General features: G+C 34.7%; 1 protein-coding gene and 11 non-coding genes across 13 annotated transcripts in view; 1 reads left to right on the forward strand and 11 right to left on the reverse strand.

Moving 5' to 3' along the window:
* Positions 1–18473, forward strand: part of LOC142342925 (uncharacterized) — a 243881-nt gene that overhangs the window by 161748 nt on the left and 63660 nt on the right. The window lies entirely within an intron of this gene.
* On the reverse strand, positions 179–251 carry Trnam-cau (transfer RNA methionine (anticodon CAU)). Its single transcript has one exon. It is a non-coding gene; the product is annotated as a tRNA-Met (tRNA).
* Trnai-gau (transfer RNA isoleucine (anticodon GAU)) lies at positions 1107–1179 on the reverse strand. The gene has a single exon. It is a non-coding gene; the product is annotated as a tRNA-Ile (tRNA).
* Trnam-cau (transfer RNA methionine (anticodon CAU)) lies at positions 3949–4021 on the reverse strand. The gene has a single exon. It is a non-coding gene; the product is annotated as a tRNA-Met (tRNA).
* Positions 5830–5902, reverse strand: Trnam-cau (transfer RNA methionine (anticodon CAU)). The gene has a single exon. It is a non-coding gene; the product is annotated as a tRNA-Met (tRNA).
* On the reverse strand, positions 6774–6846 carry Trnam-cau (transfer RNA methionine (anticodon CAU)). The gene has a single exon. It is a non-coding gene; the product is annotated as a tRNA-Met (tRNA).
* Trnam-cau (transfer RNA methionine (anticodon CAU)) lies at positions 10497–10569 on the reverse strand. The gene has a single exon. It is a non-coding gene; the product is annotated as a tRNA-Met (tRNA).
* On the reverse strand, positions 13466–13538 carry Trnam-cau (transfer RNA methionine (anticodon CAU)). Its single transcript has one exon. It is a non-coding gene; the product is annotated as a tRNA-Met (tRNA).
* Trnam-cau (transfer RNA methionine (anticodon CAU)) lies at positions 14410–14482 on the reverse strand. Its single transcript has one exon. It is a non-coding gene; the product is annotated as a tRNA-Met (tRNA).
* On the reverse strand, positions 16304–16376 carry Trnam-cau (transfer RNA methionine (anticodon CAU)). The gene has a single exon. It is a non-coding gene; the product is annotated as a tRNA-Met (tRNA).
* Trnam-cau (transfer RNA methionine (anticodon CAU)) lies at positions 17251–17323 on the reverse strand. The gene has a single exon. It is a non-coding gene; the product is annotated as a tRNA-Met (tRNA).
* Positions 18198–18270, reverse strand: Trnam-cau (transfer RNA methionine (anticodon CAU)). Its single transcript has one exon. It is a non-coding gene; the product is annotated as a tRNA-Met (tRNA).

Below are 18473 nucleotides of genomic sequence, written 5' to 3' on the forward strand. Positions count from 1 at the left end.
TTCCTAACTGTTTGATAACGAAAATTCTGAAAAGTGTCGATCATTCATTCTAACGAGTTCTCCAAGCTATTTTAATCTCTCCGTAATATGTCGATAATATTAAAAACTGAAATCTTTATTTTGCTTCGTAGTGGATAATATATTGATTTGTGAGTGGTAGAATTAAAATCTTAAAGTTTGCGACCAGTGAGGCTCGAACTCACGACCTTAAGATTATGAGACTTACGCGCTACCGACTGCGCCATGGTCGCGTTGATGAAATTGCTACCTCTGTTTTTTTCAAAAAAGATGTTATTGTATTTTTCTAGTGTAAGTCATAACTTCAGTTAAGTCAAACTTCAAAACAACTCAGCAATTTCAAATTTTTACGTTCAAATCTTAGGTTTTTCTATCATAGATTTGAGGTGTTTGTTTTGAAGTGAACTTTCTGAGACCAAATTACGAGCCGATTGTTAACATTTTAAAATTAACACTTCGGACATGATAGCCAAACCCCTATAATTTGAGCACTGAAAACTCGAATTTCCTAAGTTGTATCAGTATATTTTGCTGAGTTGTGTCGATTTCTAACCTTATTGTAGCTATGACTTAAACTAACTGCCAATCTACGTTTACTCATATTAACGATTTTTCAAATAAAACAAAAGCAGGAAATTGTTCCCGTGCTGGACTTTTTGCTGTCAACAGCGCGTAAGTTTCATAATGTTATGGTTGTGAGTTCGCTTCTCACTGGTCGCAAAAATTTCAATTCTATTTCAAACACTGACAAGTCAAAAAGAGTAACTGGCTAAAATTTCATGAGTTTCTGTTTGTTTCTGCTATTATCGTTCACAATAAATCACACAAGAATTCAATTGTTCTATTCTCATCCCAGTTTTGTAGTATTAGAATCAGAGAAATTTTATTCGGCTATCTAGGCCGGCGTCAACTCCTAACTGTTTGATAACGAAAATTCTGAAAAGTGTCGATCATTCATTCTAACGAGTTCTCCAAGCTATTTTAATCGCTCCGTAATATGTCGATATTATTAGAAACTGAAATCTTTATTTTGATTCGTAGTGGATAATATATTGATTTTTGAGGGTTAGAATCAAAATCTTTAAGTTTGCGACCAGTGAGGCTAGATCTCACGACCTTAAGATTATCAGATTTACGCGCTACCGACTGCGCCATGGTCGCCGTGATGAAGAAATTACTACCTCCATTTTTTTTTATAAAAATGTTATTGTATTTTTATAGTGTAAGTCATAACTTCAGTTAAGTCAAAAATCAAAACAACTCAGCAATTTCAAATTTTAACGTTCAAATTTTTTTGGTTTTTTTTCTATCAGAGATTTGAGGTGTTTGTTTTAGAGTGAAGTTTCTGAGACCAAATTACGAGCCGATTGTTAACATTTTAAATTTAACACTTCGGACACATGATAGCCAAAACCCTATAATTTGAGCACTGAAAACTCGAATTTCCTAAGTTGTATCAATATCTTTTACTGAGTTGTGTCGATTTCTAACCTAATTGTAGTTATGATTTAAACTGAAAAAAAATAAACTGCCAATCTACGTTTACTCATATCAACGATTTTTCAAATAAAACAAAAGCAGGAAATTTTTCCCGTGCTGGACCTTTTGCTGTCAACAGCGCGTAAGTTTCATAATTTTATGGTTGTGAGTTCGCTTTTCACTGGTCGCAAAAATTTTAATTTTATTTCAAACACTGACAAGTCAAAAAGAGTAACTGGCTAAATTTTCATAAAATTCTGTTTGTTCCTGCTATTATCGTTCACAGTAAATCAGACAAGAATTCAATTGTTCTATTCTCATCCCAGTTTTGTAGTATTAGAGTTAGGAAAATTTCATTTGGCTATCTAAGCCGGCGGCAACTCCTAGCTGTTTGATTAAGAAAATTCTAATGAAAGGTCGATCTTTCATTCTAGTGAATTCTCGAAGCTATTTTAATCTCTACGTAATATGTCGATATTGTTAAAAATTGAAATCTTTATTTTGATTCGTAGTGGATAATAGATTGATTTGTGATTGGTAGAATTAAAATCTTAAAGTTTGGGACCAGTGAGGCTCGAACTCACGACCTTAAGATTATGAGACTTACGCGCTGCCGACTGCGACATGGTCGCGGTGGTGAAGAAATTACTACCTCTAATTTTTTTTTATAAAAATTTTATTGTATTTTTCTATTGTAAGTCATAACTTCAGTTAAGTCAAAAATCAAAAGAACTCAGCAATTTCAAATTTTTACGTTCAAGTTTTCGGTTTTTTTTCAATAATATATTTGAGGTGTTTGTTTTAGAGTGAACTTTCCGAGACCAAATTACGAGCCGATTGTCAACATTTTAAAATCAACACTTCGGACACATGATAGCCAAACCCCTATAATTTGAGCACTGAAAACTCGAATTTCCTGAGTTGTGTCAATATCTTTTGCTGAGTTGTGTCGATTTCTAACCTAATTGTAGTTGTGACGTAAACTAAAAAAGTAAACTGCAAATCTACGTTTACTCATATCAACGATTTTTCAAATAAAGCAAAAGCAGGAAATTGTTCCCGTGCTGGACCCTTTGCTGTCAACAGCGCTTAAGTTTAATAATCTTATAGTTGTGAGTTCGCTTCTCACTGGTCGCAAAAATGTTAATTTTATTTCAAACACTGACAAGTCAAAAAGAGTAACTGGCTAATATTTCATAAATTTCTGTTTGTTCCTGCTATTATCGTTCACAATAAATCACACAAGAATTTAATTGTTCTATTCTCATCCCAGTTTTGTAGTATTAAAGTTAGAAAAATTTTATTTGGCCATCTAAGCCGGCGGCAACTCCTAGCTGGTTGACTGTGAAAATTCTAATGAAATGTGGATCTTTCATTCTAACGAATTCTCGAAGCTATTTTAATCTCTCCGTAATATGTCGATATTATTGAAAATTGAAATCTTTATTTTGATTCGTAGTGGTTAATAGATTGATTTGTGAGTGGTAGAATTAAAATCTTAAAGTTTGGGACCAGTGAGGCTCGAACTCACGACCTTAAGATTATGAGACTTACGCGCTGCCGACTGCGACATGGTCGCGGTGGTGAAGAAATTACTACCTCTAATTTTTTTTTTAAAACGTTATTGTATTTTTCTATTGTAAGTCATAACTTCAGTTAAGTCAAAAATCAAAAGAACTCAGCAATTTCAAATTTTTACGTTCAAGTTTTCGGTTTTTTTTCAATAATATATTTGAGGTGTTTGTTTTAGAGTGAACTTTCTGAGACCAAATTACGAGCCGATTGTCAACATTTTAAAATCAACACTTCGGACACATGATAGCCAAACCCCTATAATTTGAGCACTGAAAACTCGAATTTCCTGAGTTGTGTCAATATCTTTTGCTGAGTTGTGTCGATTTCTAACCTTATTGTAGTTGTGACGTAAACTAAAAAAGTAAACTGCAAATCTACGTTTACTCATATCAACGATTTTTCAAATAAAACAAAAGCAGGAAATTGTTCCCGTGCTGGACCCTTTGCTGTCAACAGCGCTTACGTTTAATAATCTTATAGTTGTGAGTTCGCTTCTCACTGGTCGCAAAAATGTTAATTTTATTTCAAACACTGACAAGTTAAAAAGAGTATCTGGCTAATATTTCATAAATTTCTGTTTGTTCCTGCTATTATCGTTCACAATAAATCACACAGGATTTCAATTGTTCTATTCTCATCCCAGTTTTGTAGTATTAGAGTTAGAAAAATTTTATTTGGCTATCTAAGCCGGCGGCAAGTCCTAGCCGTTTGATTGTGAAAATTCTAATGAAACGTGGATCTTTCATTCTAACGAATTCTCGAAGCTATTTTAAACTCCCCGTAATATGTCGATATTATTGAAAATTGAAATCTTTATTTTGATTCGTAGTGGATAATAGATTGATTTGTGAGTGGTAGAATTAAAATCTTAAAGTTTGGGACCAGTGAGGCTCGAACTCACGACCTTAAGATTATGAGACTTACGCGCTGCCGACTGCGCCATGGTCGCAGTGGTGAAGAAATTACTACCTCTAATTTTTTTTTAAGAAAATGTTATTGTATTTTTCTATTGTAAGTCATAACTTCAGTTAAGTCAAAAATCAAAAGAACTGAGCAATTTCAAATTTTTACATTCAAGTTCTAGGTTTTTTTCTATCATAGATTTGAGGTGTTTGTTTTAGAGTGAACTTTCTGAGACCAAATTACGAGCCGATTGTCAACATTTTAAAATCAACACTTCGGACACATGATAGCCAAAACCCTATAATTTGAGCACTGAAAACTCGAATTTTCTGAGTTGTGTCAATATGTTTTGCTGAGTTGTGTCGATTTCTAACCTGATTGTAGTTATGACTTTAACTAAAAAAATAAACTGCCAATCTACGTTTGCTCATATCAACTATTTTTCGAATAAAACAAAGACAGGAAATTGTTCCCGCGCTGGACCTTTTGCTGTCAACAGCGCGTAAGTTTCATAATCTTATGGCTGTGAGTTCGCTTCTCACTGGTCGCAAAAGTATTTAATTTTATTTCAAACAATGACAAGTCAAAAAGGGTAACTGGCTAATATTTCATAATTTTTTGTTTGTTCCTGCTATTATCGCTCACAATAAATCACACAAGAATTCAATTGTTCTATTCTCAAGCCAGTTTTGTAGTATTAGAGTTAGTAAAGTTTTATTTGGCTATCTAAGCAGGCGGCAACTCCTAGCTGTTTTATTATGAAAGTTCTAATGAAATGTCTATCTTTCATTCTAACGAGTTCTCGAAGCTATTTTAATCTCTCCGTGATATGTCGATATTATTAAAAATTGAAATATTTATTTTGATTCGTAGTGGATATATTAATTTGTGAGTGGTAGAATTAAAATCTTCAAGTTTGCGATCAGTGAGGCTCGAACTCACGACCTTAAGATTATGAGACTTACGCGCTGCCGACTGCGCCATGGTCTCGGTCAGGAAGAAATTACTACCTCTAGTTTTTTTTAAAATTTTTAAAAAATGTTATTGTAAGTCATAAATTCAGTTAAGTCAGAAATCAAAACAACTCAGCAATTTCAAATTTTTACGTTCAAACTTTAGGTTTTTTTTAATCATAGATTTGAGGTGTTTGTTTTAGAGTGAACTTTCTGAGACCAAATTACGAGCCGATTGTCAACATTTTAAAATCAACACTCCGGACATATCATAGCGAAAACCCTATAATTTGAGCACTGAAAACTCGAATTTCCTGAGTTGTGTCAATATCGTTTGCTGAGTTGTGTCGATTTCTAACCTAATTGTAGTTGTGACGTAAACTAAAAAAGTAAACTGCCAATCTACGTTTACTCATATCAACGATTTTTCGAATAAAACAAAAGCAGGAAATTGTTCCCGTGCTGGACCCTCTGCTGTCAACAGCGCGTAAGTTTCATATTCTTATGGTTGTGAGTTCGCTTCTCACTGGTCGCAAAAATTTTAATTTTATTTCAAACACTGACAAGTCAAAAAGGGTAACTGGCTAATATTTCATAATTTTCTGTTTGTTCCTGCTATTATCGCTCACAATAAATCACACAAGAATTCAATTGTTCTATTCTCATGCCAGTTTTGTAGTATTAGAGTTAGTAAAGTTTTATTTGGCTATCTAAGCCGGCGGCAAATCCTAGCTGTTTGATTATGAAAATTCTAATGAAATGTCTATCTTTCATTCTAACGAGTTCTCGAAGCTATTTTATTCTCTTCGTAATATGTCGAAATTATTAAAAATTGAAATCTTTATTTTGCTTCGTAGTGGATATTTTGATTTGTGAGTGGTAGAATTAAAATCTTCAAGTTTGCGACCAGTGAGGCTCGAACTCACGACCTTAAGATTATGAGACTTACGCGCTGCCGACTGCGCCATGGTCGCGGTCATGAAGAAATTACTACCTCTATTTTTTTAAAATTTTTAAAAAATGTTATTTTATTTTTCTATTGCAAGTCATAACTTCAGTTAAGTCAGAAATCAAAACAACTCAGCAATTTCAAATTTTTACGTTCAAATTTTAGGTTTTTTTCATAGATTTGAGGTGTTTGTTTTAGAGTGAACTTTCTGAGACCAAATTACGAACCGATTGTCAACATTTTAAAATCAACACTTCGGACACATCATAGCCAAAACCCTACAATTTGAGCACTGAAAACTTGAAATTCCTGAGTTGTGTCAATTTCTTTTGCTGACTTGTGCCGATTTCGATCCTAATCGAAGTTATGACTTAAACTAGAAAAATAGACTGCCAATCTAAGTTTACTCCTATCAAGGATTTTTCAAATAAAATAAAAGCAGGAAATTGTTCCCCTGCTGGACCGTATGCTCTCAACAGCGCGTCAGTTGCATAATTTTATGGTTGTGAGTTCGCTTCTCACTGGTCGCAAAAATTTTAATTTTATTTCAAACACTGACAAGTCAAAAAGGGTAACTGGCTAATATTTCATAATTTTCTGTTTGTTCCTGCTATTATCGCTCACAATAAATCACACAAGAATTCAATTGTTCTATTCTCATGCCAGTTTTGTAGTATTAGAGTTAGTAAAGTTTTATTTGGCTATCTAAGCCGGCGGCAACTCCTAGCTGTTTGATTATGAAAATTCTAATGAAATGTCTATCTTTCATTCTAACGAGTTCTCGAAGCTATTTTAATCTCTTCGTAATATGTCGAAATTATTAAAAATTGAAATCTTTATTTTGATTCGTAGTGGATATTTTGATTTGTGAGTGGTAGAATTAAAATCTTCAAGTTTGCGACCAGTGAGGCTCGAACTCACGACCTTAAGTTTATGAGACTTACGCGCTGCCGACTGCGCCGTGGTCGCGGTCATGAAGAAATTACTACCTCTATTTTTTTAAAATTTTTAAAAAATGTTATTTTATTTTTCTATTGTAAGTCATAACTTCAGTTAAGTCAGAAATCAAAACAACTCAGCAATTTCAAATTTTTACGTTCAAATTTTAGGTTTTTTTATCATCTATTATATTAAATGTAAGTCGCATTTGAACGCTATGGTTAACAACGCTCCTATCTTCACGTGTTTTAACGATCCTTAAACATGCAGCCTACACGACCATGCTTAAGTGCCTGATCTGCAAATGTTTTTTTTTGCTCATTAATCATACAGCTTAGCGAAAACAAGTGAGGCAAAAGGCCATCGACCATTCTTTTTCGTATGTAGCCAGTTCAATAGACAACAGTAACAGGCCTCGGTAGTGCAGGGGATTAGACTTGTGGCTGTGACGGGAGGGGTATGGGTTCGATCCCTAATCGGTGCCAAAAATGGCTTCGGTTTTTTTGTCTCAAAAATGGTGAATCTTGATTTTCATCCACTACTGTGTTTCCTTCTTGCTGCCTTCTTTATTTCCCTTCTTATTTATTCTTCTATATCTATGTAATATATTAAATATAAGTCGCACTGGAACGCAATGGTTAACAACGCTCCCATCTTCAAATGTTTTAACGATACTTAAACATGCAGCCTGCACGACCATGATTAAGTGCCTGATCTGCAAATGTTTTTCTGCTCATTAAGCATACAGCTTAGCAACAACAAGTGAGACAAAAAGCCTTGGACCAATTTTCGTATGTAGCCACTACGGATAGACAACAGTAACAGGCGTCGGTAGTGCAAGGGATTACACCTGTGTCTGTGAAGCGAGGGGCATAGGTTCGAGACCGAGTCGGTGCAAAATATGGCCTCTTTTTTTGTCTCAAAAATATAGAATCTTGTTTTTCATCCACTACTGTGTTTCCTTCTCGCTCCCTTCTTTCTTTCCCTTCTAATTTATTCTTCTTTATCTAATATACTAAATGTAAATCGCACTTGAACGCAATGGTTAACAACGCTCCTATCTTCACGTGTTTTTGCGATCCTTAAACATGCAGCCTACACGACCATGCATAAGTGCCTGATCTGTAAAGGTTTTTTTGCTCATCAAGCATACGGCTGAGCAAAAACAATCGAGACAAAAAGCCATCGACCAATATTCGTATGTAGCCACTACGGATAGACAACAGTAACAGGCGTCGGTAGTGCAAGTGATTACACCTGTGTCTGTGAAATGAGGGGCATGGGTTCGAGACCGAGTCGGTGCAAAATATGGCCTCTTTTTTGTCTCAAAAATATAGAATCTTGTTTTTCATCCACTACTGTGTTTCCTTCTCGCTCCCTTCTTTCTTTCCCTTCTAATTTCTTCTTCTTTATCTAATATACTAAATGTAAATCGCACTTGAACGCAATGGTTAACAACGCTCCTATCTTCACGTGTTTTTGCGATCCTTAAACATGCAGCCTACACGACCATGCTTAAGTGCCTGATCTGTAAAGGTTTTTTTGCTCATCAAGCATACGGCTGAGCAAAAACAATCGGGACAAAAAGCCATCAATCAATATTCGTATGTAGCCACTACGGAAAGACAACAGTAACAGGCGTCGGTAGTGCAAGTGATTACACCTGTGTCTGTGAAATGAGGGGCATGGGTTCGAGACCGAGTCGGTGCAAAATATGGCCTCTTTTTTTGTCTCAAAAATATAGAATCTTGTTTTTCATCTACTACTGTGTTTCCTCGCTCCCTTCTTTCTTTCCCTTCTAATTTATTCTTCTTTATCTAATATACTAAATGTAAGTCGCACTTGAACGCAGTGGTTAACGATGCTCCTATCTTCACGTGTTTTAGCGATCCTTAAACATGCAGCCTACACGACCATGCTTAAGTGCCTGATCTGTAAAGGTTTTTGTTTGCTCATCAAGCATACGGCTGAGCAAAAACAATTGAGACAAAAAGCCATCGACCAATATTCGTATGTAGCCACTACGGATAGACAACAGTAACAGGCGTCGGTAGTGCAAGGGATTACACCTGTGTCTGCGAAGCGAGGGGCATGGGTTCGAGACCGAGTCGGTTTAAAAAAACGGCCTCTGCTTTTGGTCTCAAAAATGGTGAATCTTGTTTTTCATCCACTATTGTGTTTCCTTCTTGCTACCTTTAATTCCCTTCTTATCGATTCTTCTTTATCTAATATATTAAATGTAAGTCGCACTTGAACGCAGTGGTTAACGACGCTCCTATCTTCACATGTTTTAACGATCATTAAACAGGCCGCCTACACGACCATGCTTAGGTGCCTGATCTGTAAATGTTTTTTTTTGCTCATTAAGCATACGGCTCAGCAAAAACAAGCGAGACAAAAAGCCATCGACCAATATTTTTCGTCTTAGTTGCACTTGAACGCAATGTTTAGCAGCGCTCCTATGTTCACATGTTTTAGCGATCCTTAAGAATGCATCCCACACAATCATGCCTAGGAGCCTGCTCTGCATTAGCATATGGCTTAGCAAAAACACGCGAAACAAAAAAAGACATTGATAAAAATTTTGCTTATGTAGAATAGCTATAGCTGTCAAGCGAGGGACATGGGTTCAAGCCCAAGTAGGGGAGGAAAAGGATCTATAATGTACTCTGAAATAATTTTGGGATTTGGTTGTCGTTTGTTGTAGAAGTTTTGGTTGTAGAAGCTCGGTTTATGCTAATTCATTGCGCTGGTTCAACATAGCGCACCTTAATTACAGCAAAGCCAAAATTGTCGCTTAACAAAAATTTGCTGTTGAATAAGGTAATGGACGCCAAAAATACGCGTCGGTAGCCTAAGAAGCAAGAGCTGTGGCTGTTAAACGAGGGGCATGGGTTCGAGCCCGAGTTGCCACGAAAAAATCCTATATTTTTTTAAATCCGCTCGGATATGATTTTGTGATGCTTTTGCGGGCTTGCTAGTAGATTTGAAGTGTTTGTTTTAGAGTGAACTTTCTGAGACCAAATTACGAGCCGATTGTCAACATTTTAAAATCAACACTTCGGACACATCATAGCCAAAACCCTACAATTTGAGCACTGAAAACTTGAAATTCCTGAGTTGTGTCAATTTATTTTGCTGACTTGTGCCGATTTCGATCCTAATCGAAGTTATGACTTAAACTAGAAAAATAGACTGCCAATCTAAGTTTACTCCTATCAAGGATTTTTCAAATAAAATAAAAGCAGTAAAGTGTTCCCCTGCTGGACCGTTTGCTGTCAACAGCGCGTCAGTTTCATAATCTTATGGTTGTGAGTTTGCTTCTCACTGGTCACAAAAATTTTAATTTTATTTCAAACTCTGACAAGTCAAAAAGAGTAACGCTAACATTTCATAAATTTCTGTTTGTTCCCGCTATTATCGTTCACAATAAATCACACAAGATTTCATTGTTCTATTCTCATCCCAGTTTTGTAGTATAAGAGTTAGGAAAATTTTATTAGGCTATCTCAGCCGGCGGCAACTCCTAGCTGTTTGATTATGAAAATTCTAATGAAATGTCTATCTTTCATTATTTTAATCTCTCCGTAATATGTCGAAATTATTAAAAATTGAAATCTTTATATTGATTCGTAGTGGATATTTTGATTTGTGAGTGGTAGAATTAAAATCTTCAAGTTTGCGACCAGTGAGGCTCGAACTCACGACCTTAAGATTATGAGACTTACGCGCTGCCGACTGCGCCGTGGTCGCGGTCATGAAGAAATTACTACCTCTATTTTTTTAAAATTTTTAAAAAATGTTATTGTATTTTTCTATTGTAAGTCATAACTTCAGTTAAGTCAGAAATCAAAACAACTCAGCAATTTCAAATTTTTACGTTCAAATTTTAGGTTTTTTTATCATAGATTTGAGGTGTTTGTTTTAGAGTGAACTTTCTGAGACCAAATTACGAGCCGATTGTCAACATTTTAAAATCAACACTTCGGACACATCATAGCCAAAACCTACAATTTGCGCACTGAAAACTTGAAATTCCTGAGTTGTGTCAATTTCTTTTGCTGACTTGTGCCGATTTCGAACCTAATCGATGTTATGACTTAAACTAGAAAAATAGACTGCCAATCTAAGTTTACTCCTATCAAGGATTTTTTTTTAAAATAAAATAAAAGCAGGAAATTGTTCCCCTGCTGGACCGTTTGCTGTCAACAGCGCGTCAGTTTCATAATCTTATGGTTGTGAGTTTGCTTCTCACTGGTCGCAAAAATTTTAATTTTATTTCAAACACTGACAAGTCAAAAAGAGTAACGCTAACATTTCAGAAATTTCTGTTTGTTCCCGCTATTATCGTTCACAAAAAATCACACAAGATTTCAATGTTCTATTCTCATCCCAGTTTTGTAGTATAAGAGTTAGGAAAATTTTATTAGGCTATCTAAGCCGGCGGCAACTCCTAGCTGTTTGATTATGAAAATTCTAATGAAATGTCTATCTTTCATTATTTTAATCTCTCCGTAATATGTCGATATTATTAAAAATTGAAATCTTTATTTTGATTCGTAGTGGATACATTGATTTGTGAGTGGTAGAATTAAAATCTTCATGTTTGAGACCACTGAGACTCGAACTCACGACCTTAAGATTATGAGACTTACGCGCTGCCGACTGCTCCATGGTCGCGGTGATGCAGCAATTACTACCTCTCTTTTTTTTAAAAAAAATGTTATTGTATTTTTCTATTGTCAGTCATAACTTCATTTAAGTCAAAAATCAAAACAACTCAGCAATTTCAAATTTTTTTGTTAATATTTTAGGTTTTTTTCTATCATAGATTTGAGGTGTTTGTTTTAGAGTGAACTTTCTGAGACCAAATTGCGAGCTGATTGTCAACATTTTAAAATCAACACTTCGGACACATGATAACCAAAACCCTATTATTTGAGCACTGAAAACTCAAAATTCCTGAGTTGTGTCAATATCTTTTGCTGAGTTGTGTCAATTTCTAACTTTATTTTTTTAGTTTAAGTCATAACTACAATTAGGTTAGAAATTGACACAACTCAGCAAAAGATATTGACACAACCCAGGAATTTTGAGTTTTCAGTGCTCAAATAATAGGGTCCTTGAAATTCCTTGGTTGTGTCAATTTCTTTTGCTGAGTTGTGCCGATTTCTAACCTAATCGAAGTTATGCCTTAAACTAGAAAAATAGGCTGCCAATATAAGCTTACTCATATCAACGATTTTTCAAATAAAACAAAAGCAGGAAATTGTTCCCGTGCTGCACCCTTTGCTGTCAACAGCGCGTAAGTTTTATAATCTTATGGTTGTGAGTTCGCTTCTCACTGGTCGCAAAATTTTTAAATTTACTTCAAACACTGACAAGTCAAAAAAAGTAAGTGGCTAATATTTCAAAATTTTCTGTTTGTTCCTGCTATTATCGTTCACAATAAATGACACAAGAATTCAATTGTTCTATTCTCATCCCAGTTTTGTAGTACAAGATTTAGGAAAATTTTATTTGGCTATCTAAGCCGGCGGCAACTCCTAGCTGTTTGATTATGAAAATTCTAATCAAATGTCGATCTTTCATTCTAACGAGTTCTCGAAGCTATTTTAATCTCTCCGTAATACGTCGTATTATTAAAAATTGACGTCTTTATTTTGATTCGTAGTGGATAGTATATTGATTTGTGAGTGGTAGAATTAAAATATTTTGAAGTTTGCGACCAGTGAAGCTCGAACTCAGGACCTTAAGATTATGAGACTTACGCGCTGCCAACTGCGCCATGTTCGCGGTGATGAAGAACTTACTACCTCAAACTTTTTTCAAAAAAAATGTTATTGTATTTTTCTCTTGTAAGTCATATCTTCAGTTGAGCCAGAAATCGAAGCAACTCAGCAATTTCAAATTTTTACGTTCAACTTTTAGGTTTTTTTTTATCATAGATTTGAGGTGTTTATTTTAGAGTGAACTTTTCTGAGACCAAATTACGAGCCGATTGTCAACATTTTAAAATCAACACTTCGGACACATCATAGCCAAAACCCTATAATTTGAGCACTGGAGTGTCAATATCTTTTGCTGAGTTGTGTCGATTTCTAACCTAATTGTAGTTATGACTTAAACTAAAAAAATAAATTGCCAATCTACGTTTACTCATATCAACGATTTTTCAAATAAAACAAGAGCAGGAAATTGTTCCCGTGCTGTACCGTTTGCTGTCAACAGCGCGTAAGTTTTATATTCTTATGGTTGTGAGTTCGCTTCTCACTGGTCGCAAAATTTTTAATTTTATTTCAAACACTGACAAGTCAAAAAGAGTAAGTGGCTAATATTTCAAAATTTTCTATTTGTTCCTGCTATTATTGTTCACAATAAATCACACAAGATTTCAATTGTTCTATTCTCATCCCAGTTTTGTAGTACAACAGTTAGGAAAATTTTATTTGGCTATCTAAGCCGGCGGCAACTCCTAGCTGTTTGATTATGAAAATTCTAATGAAATGTCGATCTTTAATTCTAACGAGTTCTCGAAGCTATTTAATCTCTCCGCAATACGTCGTATTATTAAAAATTGAAATCTTTATTTTGATTCGTAGTGGATAGTATATTGATTTGTGAGTGGTAATTGAAATATTTTGAAGTTTGCGACCAGTTAGGCTCGAACTCACGACCTTAAGATTATGAGACTTACGCGCTGACGACTGCGCCATGGTCGCGGTGATGAAGAAATTACTACCTCTATTTTTTTTAAAAAGAATGTTATTGTATTTTTCTATTGTAAGTCATAACTTCAGTTAAGTCGAAACTCAAAACAACTCAGCAATTTCAAATTTTTACGTTCAAACTTTAGGTTTTTTTTCTGTCATAGATTTGAGGTGTTTGTTTTAGAGTGAACATTCTGAGACCAAACTACGAGCCGATTGTCAACATTTTGAAATCAACGCTTCGGACACATGATAGTCAAAACCCCATAATTTGAGCACTGAAAACTTGAAACTCCTGAGTTGTGTCAATTTCTTTTGCTGAGTTGTGCCATTTTCGAACCTAATCGAAGTTAGGACTTAAACTAGAAAAATAGACTGCCAATCTTAGTTTACTCCTATCAACGATTTTTCAAAGAAATTAAAAGCAGGAAATTGTTCCCCTGCTGGACCCTTTGCTGTCAACAGCGCATCAGTTTCATAATCTTATGGTTGTGAGTTTGCTTCTCACTGATAGCAAAAATTTTATTTGTATTTCAAACACTGACAAGTCAAAAAGAGTAACTGGCTAATAATTCATAAATTTCTGTTTGTTCCCGCTATTATCGTTCACAATAAATCACACAAGAATTCAATTGTTCTATTCTCATCCCAGTTTTGTAGTACAACAGTTAGGAAAATTTTATTTGGCTATCTAAGCCGGCGGCAACTCCTAGCTGTTTGATTATGAAAATTCTAATGAAATGTCGATCTTTCATTCTAACGAGTTCTCGAAGCTATTTAATCTCTGCGCAATACGTCGTATTATTAAAAATTGAAATCTTTATTTTGATTCGTAGTGGATAGTATATTGATTTGTGAGTGGTAATTGAAATATTTTGAAGTTTGCGACCAGTTAGGCTCGAACTCACGACCTTAAGATTATGAGACTTACGCGCTGACGACTGCGCCATGGTCGCGGTGATGAAGAAATTACTACCTCTATTTTTTTTTAAAAATGTTATTGTATTTTTCTATTGTAAGTCATAACTTCAGTTAAGTCGAAACTCAAAACATCTCAGCAATTTCAAATTTTTACGTTCAAACTTTAGGTTTTTTTCTGTCATAGATTTGAGGTGTTTGTTTTAGAGTGAACATTCTGAGACCAAACTACGAGCCCATTGTCAACATTTTGAAATCAACGCTTCGGACACATGATAGTCAAAACCCCATAATTTGAGCACTGAAAACTTGAAACTCCTGAGTTGTGTCAATTTCTTTTGCTGAGTTGTGCCATTTTCGAACCTAATCGAAGTTAGGACTTGACTTAAACTAGAAAAATAGACTGCCAATCTTAGTTTACTCCTATCAACGATTTTTCAAACAAATTAAAAGCAGGAAATTGTTCCCCTGCTGGACCCTTTGCTGTCAACAGCGCATCAGTTTCATAATCTTATGGTTGTGAGTTTGCTTCTCACTGATAGCAAAAATTTTATTTGTATTTCAAACACTGACAAGTCAAAAAGAGTAACTGGCTAATAATTCATAAATTTCTGTTTGTTCCTGCTATTATCGTTCACAATATATCACACAAAGTTTCAATTATTCTTTTCTCATCCCAGTTTTGTAGTATTAGAGTTAGTAAAGTATTATTTGGCTATCTAAGCCGGCGGCAACTCCTAGCTGTTTGATTATGAAAATTCTAATGAAATGTCGATCTTTCATTCTAACGAGTTCTTGAAGCTATTTTAATCTCTCCGTAATACGTCGTATTATTAAAAATTGAAATCTTTTTTTTTGATTCGTAGTTGATAGTATATTGATTTGTGAGTGGCAGAATTAAAATATTGAAGTTTGCGACGAGTGAGGCGCGAACTCACGACCCTAAGATTATGAGACTTACGCGCTGCCGACTGCGCATGGTCGCGGTGATGAAGAATTTACTACCTCTAATTTTTTTTCAAAAAAATGTTATTGTATTTTTCTATTGTAAGTCATAACTTCAGTTGAGTCAAAAACAAAGCAACTCAGCAATTTCAACTTTTTACGTTCAAATGTTAGGTTTTTTTCTATCATAGATTTGAGATGTTTGTTTTAGAGTGAACATTCTGAGACCAAACTACGAGCCGATTGTCAACATTTTGAAATCAACGCTTCGGACACTTGATAGCCAAAGCCCTATAGTTTGAGCACTGAAAACTTGAAACGCCTGAGTTGTGTCAATTTCTTTTGCTGAGTTGTGCCGATTTCGAACCTAATCGAAGTTATGACTTAAACTAGAAAAATAGACTGCCAATCTAACCTAAATTTACTCCTATCAAGGATTTTTGAAATAAAATAAAAGCAGGAAATTGTTCCCCTGCTGGACCCTTTGCTGTCAACAGCACGTCAGTTTCATAATCTTATGGTTGTGAGTTTGCTTCTCACTGGTCGCAAAAATTTTAATTTTATTTCAAACACTGACAAGTCAAAAAGAGCAACGCTAATATTTCATAAATTTCTGTTTGTTCCCGCTATTATCGTTCACAATAAATCACACAAGAATTCAATTGTTCTATTCTCATCCCAGTTTTGTAGTATAAGAGTTAGGAACATTTTATTTGGCTATCTAAGCCGGCGGCAACTCCTAGCTGTTTGATCATGAAAATTCTAATGAAATTTCGATCTTTCATTCTAACGAGTTCTCGAAGCTATTTTAATCTCTCCGTAATATGTCGTATTATTAGAAATTGAAATCTTTATTTTGATTCGAAGTGGATAGTATATTGATTTGTGAGTGGTAGAATTAAAATATTTAAGTTTGCGACCATTAAGGCTCGAACTTACGACCTTAAGATTATGAGACTTACGCGCTGCCGACTGCGCCATGGTCGCAGTGATGAAGAAATTCTACCTCTAACTTTTTTAAAAATAATGTTATTGTTTTTTTCTGTTGTAAGTCATAACTTCAGTTAAGTCAAAACTCAAAACAACTCAGCAATTTCAAATTTTTACGTTCAAATTTTAGGTTTTTTTTCTATCATAGATTTGAGGTGTTTGTTTTAGAGTGAACATTCTGAGACCATACTACGAGCCGATTGTCAACATTTTAAAATCAACGCGTCGGACACATGATAGCCAAAACCCTATAATTTGAGCACTGAAAACTTGAAATTCCTGAGTTGTGTCAATTTCTTTTGCTGAGTTGTGCCGATTTCGAACCTAATCGAAGTTATGACTTAAACTAGAAAAATAGACTGCCAATCTAATCTAATTTTACTCCTATCATGGATTTTTCAAATAATATAAAAGCAGGAAATTGTTCCCCTGCTGGACCCTTTGCTGTCAACAGCACGTCAGTTTCATATTCCTATGGTTGTGAGTTTGCTTCTCACTGGTCGCAAAATTTTTAATTTTATTTCAAACACTGACAAGTCAAAAAGAGTAACGCTAATATTTCATAAATTTCTGTTTGTTCCCGCTATTATCGTTCACAGTAAATCACACAAGAATTCAATTGTTCTATTCTCATCCCAGTTTTGTAGTATAAGAGTTAGGAAAATTTTATTTGGCTATCTAAGCCGGCGGCAACTCCTAGCTGTTTGATTATGAAAATTCTAATGAAATGTCGATCTTTCATTCTAACGAGTTCTCGAAACTATTTTAATCTCTCCGTAATATGTCGTATTATTAGAAATTGAAATCTTTATTTTGATTCGAAGTGGATAGTATATTGATTTGTGAGTGGTAGAATTAAAATATTTAAGTTTGCGACCATTAAGGCTCGAACTTACGACCTTAAGATTATGAGACTTACGCGCTGCCGACTGCGCCATGGTCGCAGTGATGAAGAAATTCTACCTCTAACTTTTTTAAAAATAATGTTATTGTTTTTTTCTGTTGTAAGTCATAACTTCAGTTAAGTCAAAACTCAAAACAACTCAGCAATTTCAAATTTTTACGTTCAAATTTTAGGTTTTTTTTCTATCATAGATTTGAGGTGTTTGTTTTAGAGTGAACATTCTGAGACCATACTACGAGCCGATTGTCAACATTTTAAAATCAACGCGTCGGACACATGATAGCCAAAACCCTATAATTTGAGCACTGAAAACTTGAAATTCCTGAGTTGTGTCAATTTCTTTTGCTGAGTTGTGCCGATTTCGAACCTAATCGAAGTTATGACTTAAACTAGAAAAATAGACTGCCAATCTAATCTAAATTTACTCCTATCATGGATTTTTCAAATAATATAAAAGCAGGAAATTGTTCCCCTGCTGGACCCTTTGCTGTCAACAGCACGTCAGTTTCATAATCTTATGGTTGTGAGTTTGCTTCTCACTGGTCGCAAAAATTTTAATTTTATTTCAAACACTGACAAGTCAAAAAGAGCAACGCTAATATTTCATAAATTTCTGTTTGTTCCCGCTATTATCGTTCACAATAAATCACACAAGAATTCAATTGTTCTATTCTCATCCCAGTTTTGTAGTATAAGAGTTAGGAACATTTTATTTGGCTATCTAAGCCGGCGGCAACTCCTAGCTGTTTGATCATGAAAATTCTAATGAAATTTCGATCTTTCATTCTAACGAGTTCTCGAAGCTATTTTAATCTCTCCGTAATATGTCGTATTATTAGAAATTGAAATCTTTATTTTGATTCGAAGTGGATAGTATATTGATTTGTGAGTGGTAGAATTAAAATATTTAAGTTTGCGACCATTAAGGCTCGAACTTACGACCTTAAGATTATGAGACTTACGCGCTGCCGACTGCGCCATGGTCGCAGTGATGAAGAAATTCTACCTCTAACTTTTTTAAAAATAATGTTATTGTTTTTTTCTGTTGTAAGTCATAACTTCAGTTAAGTCAAAACTCAAAACAACTCAGCAATTTCAAATTTTTACGTTCAAATTTTAGGTTTTTTTTCTATCATAGATTTGAGGTGTTTGTTTTAGAGTGAACATTCTGAGACCATACTACGAGCCGA

The sequence above is a fragment of the Convolutriloba macropyga genome, chromosome 1 (assembly GCF_964194025.1).
Source record: "Convolutriloba macropyga chromosome 1, txConMacr16.3, whole genome shotgun sequence".
NCBI lineage: Eukaryota > Metazoa > Xenacoelomorpha > Acoela > Convolutidae > Convolutriloba > Convolutriloba macropyga.